The sequence below is a fragment of the Leucoraja erinacea genome, chromosome 15, assembly GCF_028641065.1.
Source record: "Leucoraja erinacea ecotype New England chromosome 15, Leri_hhj_1, whole genome shotgun sequence".
In the NCBI taxonomy this organism is placed as follows: Eukaryota; Metazoa; Chordata; class Chondrichthyes; order Rajiformes; family Rajidae; genus Leucoraja; species Leucoraja erinaceus.
In genome coordinates, this window is record NC_073391.1 from 20,185,493 (window position 1) to 20,195,811 (window position 10,319).

The following is a 10,319-nucleotide window of genomic DNA, read 5'->3' on the forward strand; positions in this document are numbered from 1 at the left end:
TTGTTTTGGGAATGAGGGCTTGGTATAAAATTTAAACATGGTGAAATTATTGGGCATTCTGGGAGATGAAATTGATTGGTGTTCATTATTATCATGTGTACCGAGGTAGAGTGGAAAGCTTTTGTTTGCATGCTATCCAGACGAAGAAAATACTGTACATGATTACAATGAAGCCACCCACTGTGTACGGATACAGGATAATGGTTGAACATTCAGTGCAAGATAAAGTCCGATTATAGATAGTTTAAAGGTCTTCTATGAGATAGATGGGAGGTCAGGACCGCACTCCAGCTGATATAAGGACTATTCAATTGTCTGATAACAGCTGGGAAGAAACTATCTTGGTAGGTCTTGTTATCAATGATCCAAAATCAAAATACTTTGGTTTTGTATCTCTTTTCAATGGAAATCTGAAATAAAACAATAAATGCTCAAAATAATCTTTGGGGTGAAAAATCGGAGATAATATTTTAGGCGAGTGACTATTCATCAAAACTGGCAAAAAATACCATTTGAAAGCAGTTAGATCACACTAGTGTGGTTGGGTGCAGGAGGCTGTAAATAAGAAAAAAACAAGTTTGGAATATGTAAGTTTGAATTCTGCCAATCCTCTTTGGTGGACAATCCTTTTGGTGGACTGGGCAAGACCTTTGATATTGGATTAACTGTGGGTGGGGCCATTGAAGGACATCACAACATGCAGATTAGCGTGTATTTTATTCTGTCGCACTGAATTAAAAAAAAGTAGTGTAATTAAACTAAGTGGAAAGAGGTAGAATTTACTCTCACTTGACTGTACCTGCTCACCCACCCCTCTTTTTCCATTTGGTGAGCATGAGTTAAAATTGCCATCGGTTTAGAAGAATGAGGGATGATCTAATTGAAATGTACAAATGGGGCGTGACAGGATAGATGTAGAAATGAAGTTTCCCCCTAGCTGAAGAGTCCAGCACTAGGAGATATACCAGTACTATCTTAAAGGGATCAGCAATTCAGGACCAAGATATGAACATATTTTCTCAACCAGAGGTTGATGAATCTTAGGAATGCTTACCCCAACAGGGCTAAGGAGGCTTAGTCAATGAAAATATTCAAAACATAGATAGATTTTTGGTTACAAAATGGAATCAGGAGATATGGTTTGTGCAGAAAGTGGCTCTGAGATTTAAAAAATCTGTCATGATCTTACTGAATTGTAGAGCGGGCATGAGGAGCCAAATGATTGGTTGATCCCTGCACATAAGACTTTTTAACATGTTTTTTTTCTTCTATTTCCTATATGTTGTGACCCATCATAAACTCAATGGGCCAAAAGCCTCTTTCTGTGCTATAGCATTTCAATGATCCTCAGCATAAAATGCACCGACACATCAAGAGTTAGTACAGGTAGGGGCAAGCGGCACTGAGTTAAAAGGTCAGCCATGATATTACAGAATAGCAGAGCAAGTATAAGGGGCCGAACGGCTCAATCCTGCTTCTGATCCTCTTTTTTTCTTGTAGGTTGACCCATATCACTGAAACAAGTTCACAGGGACTCATTGGGCCCTTCCACAAGGATTTTCCCTTTCTCGTGGTCAGATAATATCCAACACACTGAATTACAACTTTGAATATAGAGTATCCTTAACCATAACCATTTACCACGCCACTGATTTGCAGGCTTGATAGTGAGTGGCACCAAGAACCTTTCCTGTTATGGTGGCTGGTCAGTCTTGAAAGGCACTTCAGCATTTGATGAGGCATTTCAGGCACATCCTCAGTATTCTAGTTGTTTTTAAATTTTTGGATGCCTTTGATTTTACTGTTTCCCGGCCTCTTTAGTTGAGTTCCTCACTGATATCATTAACTATTTTTTTTAATCCTTCCCATACCTCTCCTCCAAGCAGGCACCTAAAGGGTCATCAGCTGCTTGGAAACCATGCAGGCTCAAGCATAAAGATGGTTCTTTTGATTTTGTTCACCTTTTGAAAACTCCTTGGTGATCTGAGGGAGCCTTGGTCACAACAAGCATGCCTTTCATGACATTCAGAAACCCATACATAAACCCATGCTCACCCATTCTGTTTAATATCAACCCAGTGCTTTGGCCAACCAAGCCATCAGCTACCTATCTTACATATTTGTGACTACAAGGTCTGGCAAACACTTAAATGATCCTGACAAATAAATTAACGCAATCTGATTCTTTACATTGGCCACCAGCCAGGCAGTAGGTTTTAGGACCATAAATCATAGTCATACAGCATGGAAACAGGCTCTTCGGCAACTCATCCATTCTAACCAGGATGCCCCATCTAAATTAGTCCCATTTGACCCAAATCCCCCTCAACATTTCATATCCATGTATCTGTCCAGGTGTCTTTTAAATGTTGTTAATTGTACCTGCCTCAATTACCTCCTCTGGCAGCTCAATCCATATATCCACCACCTTCTGGGTGATAAAGGTGCCCATCTGATTCATATTAAATCTTTTGTCTCTCATCTTAACCCTATGTCCTCTGGTCCTTGACTTCCCTACCCTGGGTAAAATACTCTTTGCATTCACCCTATTAATTCCCCATATGATTTTATATTCCTCTAAAAGGAATAAAGTCCTAGCTTGCCCAATCGCTCCTTATAGCTCAGGCCAAGTCCTGGCAACATCCTCGTTAATCTTCCCTGCACTCTTTCCAGCTTAATGACATCCTTTATTATATCATATAATAACCGACTCCAACTGGTCCAGAACGCAGCCGCCCGACTCATCACCCACACCAAATCCTGGCATCACATCACTCCAGTCTTCAAACAACTTCACTGGCTTCCCATCTCCCACCGGATCACCTACAAAATCCTGATCCTCACCTACAAAGCCCTCCACCATCTGGCCCCCCCATATCTCACTGACCTCCTCTCCCCCTACCAACCCTCACGGTCCCTCAGATCCACATCAGCTGGTCTCCTCTCCATCCACAAGTCCAACCTCCACAGTTTTGGGGACAGAGCCTTCTCCAGGGCAGCTCCCAGGCTCTGGAACTCCCTCCCCCAACTGATCCGCAATTCCATGTCCCTCGCCATCTTCCAGTCCCGCCTCAAGACCCATCTCTTCACCTCTGCCTATCCTTAGCCCCACGTGCCGTCCCTTTTCATCTGTGCAAAACTGTGTTTTGTATTGAATTCTGTATTTACTTTGTGTACTAGTCATGTCTCTACTATTTATTTCATTCCCCTTACATGTTTTTCCTCTACCTGCTAAATATTTGTAAGGTGTCCTTGAGACTCTTGAAAGGCGCCCATAAATAAAATTTATTATTATTATTATTATCCTTCATATAGCTGGATGAGCAAAATTGAACACAATACTCCAAATGCGGCCTCGCCAACGTCTTGTACAACTGTAACATCTCAACTTCTATACTCAATACCCTGGCTGATGAATGACAATGTATCAAAAGCCTTCTTTACCACCGTATCTACCTGTGAAGGTTGAATCTGGGGGAGGTTGATGAGAGTGTGGGAGGTAAAAAAAATTAGATTAGTGTAGACTTAGTGTAACTGGGAGCTTGGTGTTCAGGGTTGGCTCAATGAGGGTCTATTTCCATGCCGTTTGACTCTTTTTCTATTGGCCTTAATAAGTTCGTTCAATAGACTCCTGCATGCCAGATGTTGCTTGGGACTTTAAATTACATGTTTATTTAGTGACAGGAATACAACATTGAATGGATTCAACATTGGTGTTGGGAACTGTAAAACATTTTTGGTGAATCATTCCATTTATTCAAGGCACCAGGATGTTCGTAACAATCTCACAGAAGAACATTGCTGTCAATGTCTATTTTTATAGACTTGCCTTTGAAAAACAAGGTCAGAAATAAAATACCTATTGAAAAGGTTTAGAAAAGGTATTGAAATTGTTGGGTATAACAAATACATTCCAGGACAATGAAGAAGGCTGTTGAAGCTTAAAACAGGATAATGATCAACTGGGATATTGGGCAGAGGAATGGGTCATAAAATGTAACTCAGACAAGTGCAATGTGACCAATTTTCCGGAAGTTAAAGCAGGCCAGGACATACACAGTGAATTATGGAGTCCCAGGGGAGTGTTATTGAACAATGAGATATTAAAAGATACGACAAGAGTGGTGATGAAGCTGTATGGTATGCTTACCCTCAACAGCTGACGCATTGTGAATGGGAGATGGGATGTCGCGTTACGGTTATGCAAATCATTGGTTAGGCTGCACTTGATTGTATTTATTAACTTTATTTCGCCTTCCATCACAGTGAGGAATGTGTAGGAGTCACTGTGTTGGATGTTCATGTTAAAATGCGTTTTTGAGTGATCTGTTACTTTTAATTGTATGACTGACCTGGCCAATGAAATTCCTCGTAAGTTGCAAAACATACTTGGCGAATAAAGTGTGATTCTGATTCTGATTTCCCAGTACCTGTACCAGTAGGTTTCATTATTCATGGATCGACCAAGATGAAGCATTTTATACAGATATTTGTGCATCGTACTTGACACGTTTTGCCTTTGATTTACTGATGCATCAGATCAGATTGATGCATCAGATTTACTGAATTAATGTATAACCTTCTTGCCATATTAGTCATAGAGCTATGCAGCATAGAAACATGGTGGTTTGGGTCAACTTTAGTTTAGATTTTAGTTTAGTTTAGAGATCCAGCGCAGAAACAGGCCCTTCGGCCCACCGGGTCCAGTGATCAGCGATCCCCGCACATTAACACTATTCCACACACATTAGGGGCTATTTTTTTTACATTTACCAAACCAATTAACCTACATACCTGTGCGTCTTTGGAGTGTGGGAGGAAACCGAAGATCTTGGAGAAAACCCACGCAGATCACGGGGAGAACGTACTGACAGCACCTGTAGTCAGGATCGAACCCGGGTTTCCGGCGCTGCATTCGCTGTAAGGCAGCAACTCTACCGCTGCGCCACTGTGACCATGCTGACATTGTGGGCTATTGGCATTCTGGGTTAGTCCCATTTGACTGCATTTGGCCATATCCTTCTAAACCTTTCCTATTCATAAATTTACACAAATGTCTTTTGAAAGTCTCAATTGTATTTGCTTCTATAACTTCCTCTGGCACCTGGTTCCAGATATGGACCATCCTCTGAGTGAAAATGTGGCCTCTGAGGTCCCTCTTAAATCTCTCCCGTCTCACCTTAAGCCTATGCCATCTAGTTTTAGAATCCCCTACTCTGAGAAAAATGTGAGCATTCACTTTATGCATGATTTTTAGGGGAAGGTTAAATCACCATAAATACTCTTTACATTCTATAATTAAATATCAATCGACAAAAAAATTGACAAAAAAAATTGTTAAAATGTAACTAATTTTATTTACTTCCTCTAAATCTTCAGTCCCAAGATAAAATATTACTTTTCTTTTGCTATATTTTTAATATGGATTTGTTGACATGGATTACTTTGATTTGTGATGTGATTTTGTATCATTTCTGCCTGGCAGTTACAATATATGCAAAGATCGCATGCCATGGAAAAGAATGAAAACAGGAATTTCCCGTTGCTTCCCTCCCACTTGGATAGAATTTCTCTATCTGATACAATACACATGTGCTGTTAATCTAAGGTCCTAGCTGTCCTATAAGTGAATCTTCTTTTCTTGCCTCCATAATGTGAAATCCCCATTTTCGGATAGATTGATTGGGTAATTCCATTGCCCATCAAACCTCAGATAGACACAAAATGCTGGAGTAACTCAGCGGGTCAGACAGCATCTCTGGATAGAAGGAACGGGCGACATTTTGGGTTGAGACCCTTCTTCAGACATTATAGAAACATAGAAAATAGGTGCAGGAGTACACCATTCAGCCCTTCGAGCCATGACCATATTCAATATAATCATGGCTGATCATCCAAAATCAATACCCCGTTCCTGCTTTCTCCCCATATCCCTTAATTCCATTAGCCCCAAGAGCTATATCTAATTCTCTCTCTCTCGAAAACATCCAGTGAATTGGCCTCCACTGCCTACTTGGCCAGATAATTCCACAGATTCACAACTCTTCAGGTGTAAACGGTTTTCTCATCTCAGTCCCAAATGGCTGACCCCTTATTCTTTGACCCCTGGTTCTGGACTCTCCCAACAATGGGAACATTTTTCCTGGATCTAGCCCGTCCAACCCCTTAAGAATTTTATATGTTTCTATAAGATCCCCTCTCACCCTAAATTCCAGAGAATATAAGACTAGTCGATCCATCCTTTCATCATATGTCAGTCCCGCCATCCCGGGAATTAACCTGGTGACCTACTCTGCACTCCCTCAATAGCAAGAATGTCCTTCCTCAAATTAGGAGACCAAAACTGCACACAATACTCCAAGTGCGGTCTCACCAGGACCCTGTACAAGTGCAGTAGAACCTTTTTGCTCAAATCCTCTCGGTATGAAGGCCAACATGCCATTTGCTTTCTTCACTGCCTGCTGTACCTGCATGCTTACTTTCAATGACTGATGTACATCCAGGTCTCGTTGCACCTCCCCTGTTCCTAATCTGACACCATTCAGATATTAATCTGTCTTCTTGTTCATGCCACCAATGTGGATATCCTCACATTTATCCACATTATACTACATCTGCCATGCATCTGCCCGCTCACCCAACCTATCCAAGTCACCCAGCAGCCTCATAGCATCCTCCTCGCAGCTCACCCTGCCACCCAGCTTTGTGTCATCCGCAAACTTGGATATGCTACATTTAATTCATTTGTCTAAATCGTTAATATATATTATAAACAACTGGGGTCCCAGCAATGAGCCTTGTGGCACCCCACTCATCACTGCCTGCCATTCTGAAAAGGACCCGTTAATTCCTACTCTTTGCTTCCTGTCTGCCAACCAGTTCTCTATCCATATCAATACCTTACCAATACCATGTGCTCTAATTTTGCACACTAATCCCTTGCGTGGGACCTTGTCAAAGGCTTTTTGAAAGTCCAGATACACCACATCCACTAGCTCTCCCTTATCCATTCTACTTGTTACATCCTCAAAAAATTCCAGAAGACTAGGCAAGCATGATTTCCCCTTCATAAATCCATGCTGACTGACCGATCCTGTCACTGCTTTCCAAATGCGCTGCTATTACATCTTTAGTAATGGACTCAAGCATCTTCCCCTCTACTGATGTAAGGCTAACTGTTCTATAGTTGCATGTTTTCTCTCTCCCTCCTTTCTTAAAAAAGTAGGGTTACATTAGCTACCCTCCAGTACACGGAAACTGATCCAGAGTCCATAGAACATTGGAAAATGATCACCAATGCATCCTCAATTTCTAGGGCCACCTCCTTGAGTACTCTGGGATGCAGACCATCAGACCCTGGAGATTTATTTGCCTCAAAACAGTTTACCTAACACCATTTCCTGACTAATGTGGATTCCATTCAGTTCCTCCCTCCCACTAGACCATCGGTCCCCTAGTATTTCTGGGAGATTGTTTGCGTCTTCCTTAGTGAAGGCAGAATCAAAGTACTTGTTTAACTGGTCTGCCATTTTCTTGTTTCCCATTATAAATTCACCTGTTCCTGACTGGAAGGGAACTACATTTGTCTTCACTAATCTTTTCCTCTTCAGATACCTAAATAAGCTTTTACAGTCAGTTTTTATATTCCCCACAAGCTTTCTTTCATTCCCCTCTCTTAATTAACCCCTTTGGCCTCCTCTGTTGAATTCTAAATTACTCCCAGTCCTCCGGTTTGCTGCTTCCTCTGGCTAATTTATATGACTCTTCCGTGGATTTAACTATCCCTAATTTTCCTTGTTAGCCACGGTTGAGCCGCCTTCCCCATTTTATTTTTTACGCCAGACAGGGATGAGCAATTGTTGTAATTCATCCATGCGATCTTTAAATCTTTGCCATTGCCGCTGTCAACCCTTTATGTGTCATTTGCCAGTCTATCCTAGCCAATTCCCATCTCATAGAAAAGTCACCTTTCTTTAAGTTCAGGACCCTCGTCTCTGAATTAACCTTGTCACTCTCCATCTTAATGCAGAATTCCACCATATATGGTCACTGTTGCCCAATGGGCTTTGCACAACAAGATTGCTAACTAATCCTTCCTCATTACACAATAATTTGATAGTTATATGGACGGGAAAGGAATGGAGGGTTATGGTCTGAACGCAGGTGTATGGGACTAGGGGAGAATACGTGTTCGGCACGGACTAGAAGGGTCGAGATGGCCTGTTTCCGTGCTGTAATTGTTATATGGTTATACCCAGCCTGGGATGGCCTGCCCTCCAGTTGGTGCCTCTACATATTGTATACACTCCAGGAAATCTTCCTTCTCAGCGACGTTTACCAATGTGGTTAGCGCAATCTATATGTAGATTTAAGTAATCTATGATAACTGCTGTATCTTTGCTACACACATCCCTAATTTCTTGTTTTATGCTATCCCAACCACACTACTGCTGTTAGGTGGTTTGTACACAACTCCAACAAGCATTTTCTGCCCTTGGCTATTCCGCAATTCTACCCATACTGATTCTACAGCATCCAAGCTAATGTCTCTCCTTACTATTGCTCTTTAACCAGCAATGCCACCCCACTGCCTCTTCCTTTTTGTCTATCCTTTATGAATATTGAATACCCCTGCATATTGGGCTCCCAGCCTTGGTCACCCTGGAGCTATGTCTCCGTAATCCCAACTATATCATATCCGTTAACATCTATGCACATAATTTAAAGTGATGATCTGTAATTTTTTTAGAACATTGTAGTGCAACAAATAGAACTGCTGTCTCACACCACCCAAGACCTGATTGCAATGCTGACTTTGGGTGCTGTCTGTTGAGTTTGTACAATCTTTCTATGACTGCACAGGTTTCTTGTTTACTGCCACATCCCAAAGAAGTGTAGGTTGTTCCTAAATTGTCCCTGGAGTGTAGGTGACTGATAGAATAGTGGGGGTGTGGGGGGATGGTGTTGATGAGAACGTGGGGGAAAAAACATGGGATTAATGTTAGAGTAGTGTAAATAGATGGTTGATGGTTGGCACATACTCAGTCGGTCAATGGGACTATTTCCTTGCTGTATCTCTCCATCACAGCATGATTCTGAATTGCCTTGGACACATTGCTGTTATTTGTTTCCACTGACCTGTAAATGGGTTTGTTTCTAATTAAATTTTTCAGCGGTACAATATGTATCCAGCAGCTGAATGGTTGACACAGCATTGACAAAGGACACTCTGTTCAAGAAGTATCTATATATCAGTAAACAAATATCAGCTGTACACCTTGTTAGGAAATCGTGAACGAACGAACTTCATTCTGTCACTGCATGAGGCACAAATTCTGAATGCCTTTAGTCTGTCAGGTATTTTTATAATGCAGAAAGCAAACATTTGGAGAACACACTGTTGAATCGTATATGATGATCTGTGACTAATTCAAATCTTCACTTCATGGAATTCAGAACTTGACATGTTTTTTCAGTTGCTTGTGTTGTGCCATGACTAAAATTCTCCTATCAAAGCAATACATCATCAGTGCTTCTGAATAGGGCTGGGAGTGAAGAGTGAAAAAGCAGTGGATGGCGCCATGCAAAATTAATTGGGGGAAGTGATAAGGCGAGGCAGGAAAGTTGCTGTAGGGGTAACAAGCAAATCCAAAGGGAGACACAGCAGTGATGGTCACACTGAGTATAGCCAGGCACAGGTGGCAGCAAGGATCATTTGCGCAGGAACGGGATAAAAACATCTTTATGTTGCATCTCGCCAATAGATAGAATTACTCAGCGAATCACAAGCATTGTGTGCCTCTTGTAGAGGCATTATGAACTGCTTGAAGACTCCTTGACTCAATTCAAGGACCCAAGCAGTCTTTCCAGGTGCGGCAGAGGTTCACCTGCATCTCCTCCAACCTCATCTATTGCATCAGCTGCTCTAGGTGTCTGCTGCTCTACATCGGTGAGACCAAGCGTAGGCTTGGCGATCGCTTCGCCCAACACCTCTGCTCGGTTCGCAATAACCAACCTGATCTTCCGGTGGCTCAGCACTACAACTCCCCCTCCCATTCCAAATCCGACCTGTCCTGGGCCTCCTCCATGGCCAGAGTGAGGCCCACCGTAAATTGGAGGAGCAGCATCTCATATTTTGCGTGGGCAGTTTACACCCCAGCGGTATGAACATTGACTTCTCTAATTTCAGGTAGTCCCGGCTTTCTCCTCCCCTTCTCAGCTCTCCCTCAGCCCACTGTCTCCGCCTCTTCCTTTCTTCTTCCCGCCCCTCCCACCCTCACATCAGTCTGAAGAAGGGTCTCAACCCGAAACATTGCCTA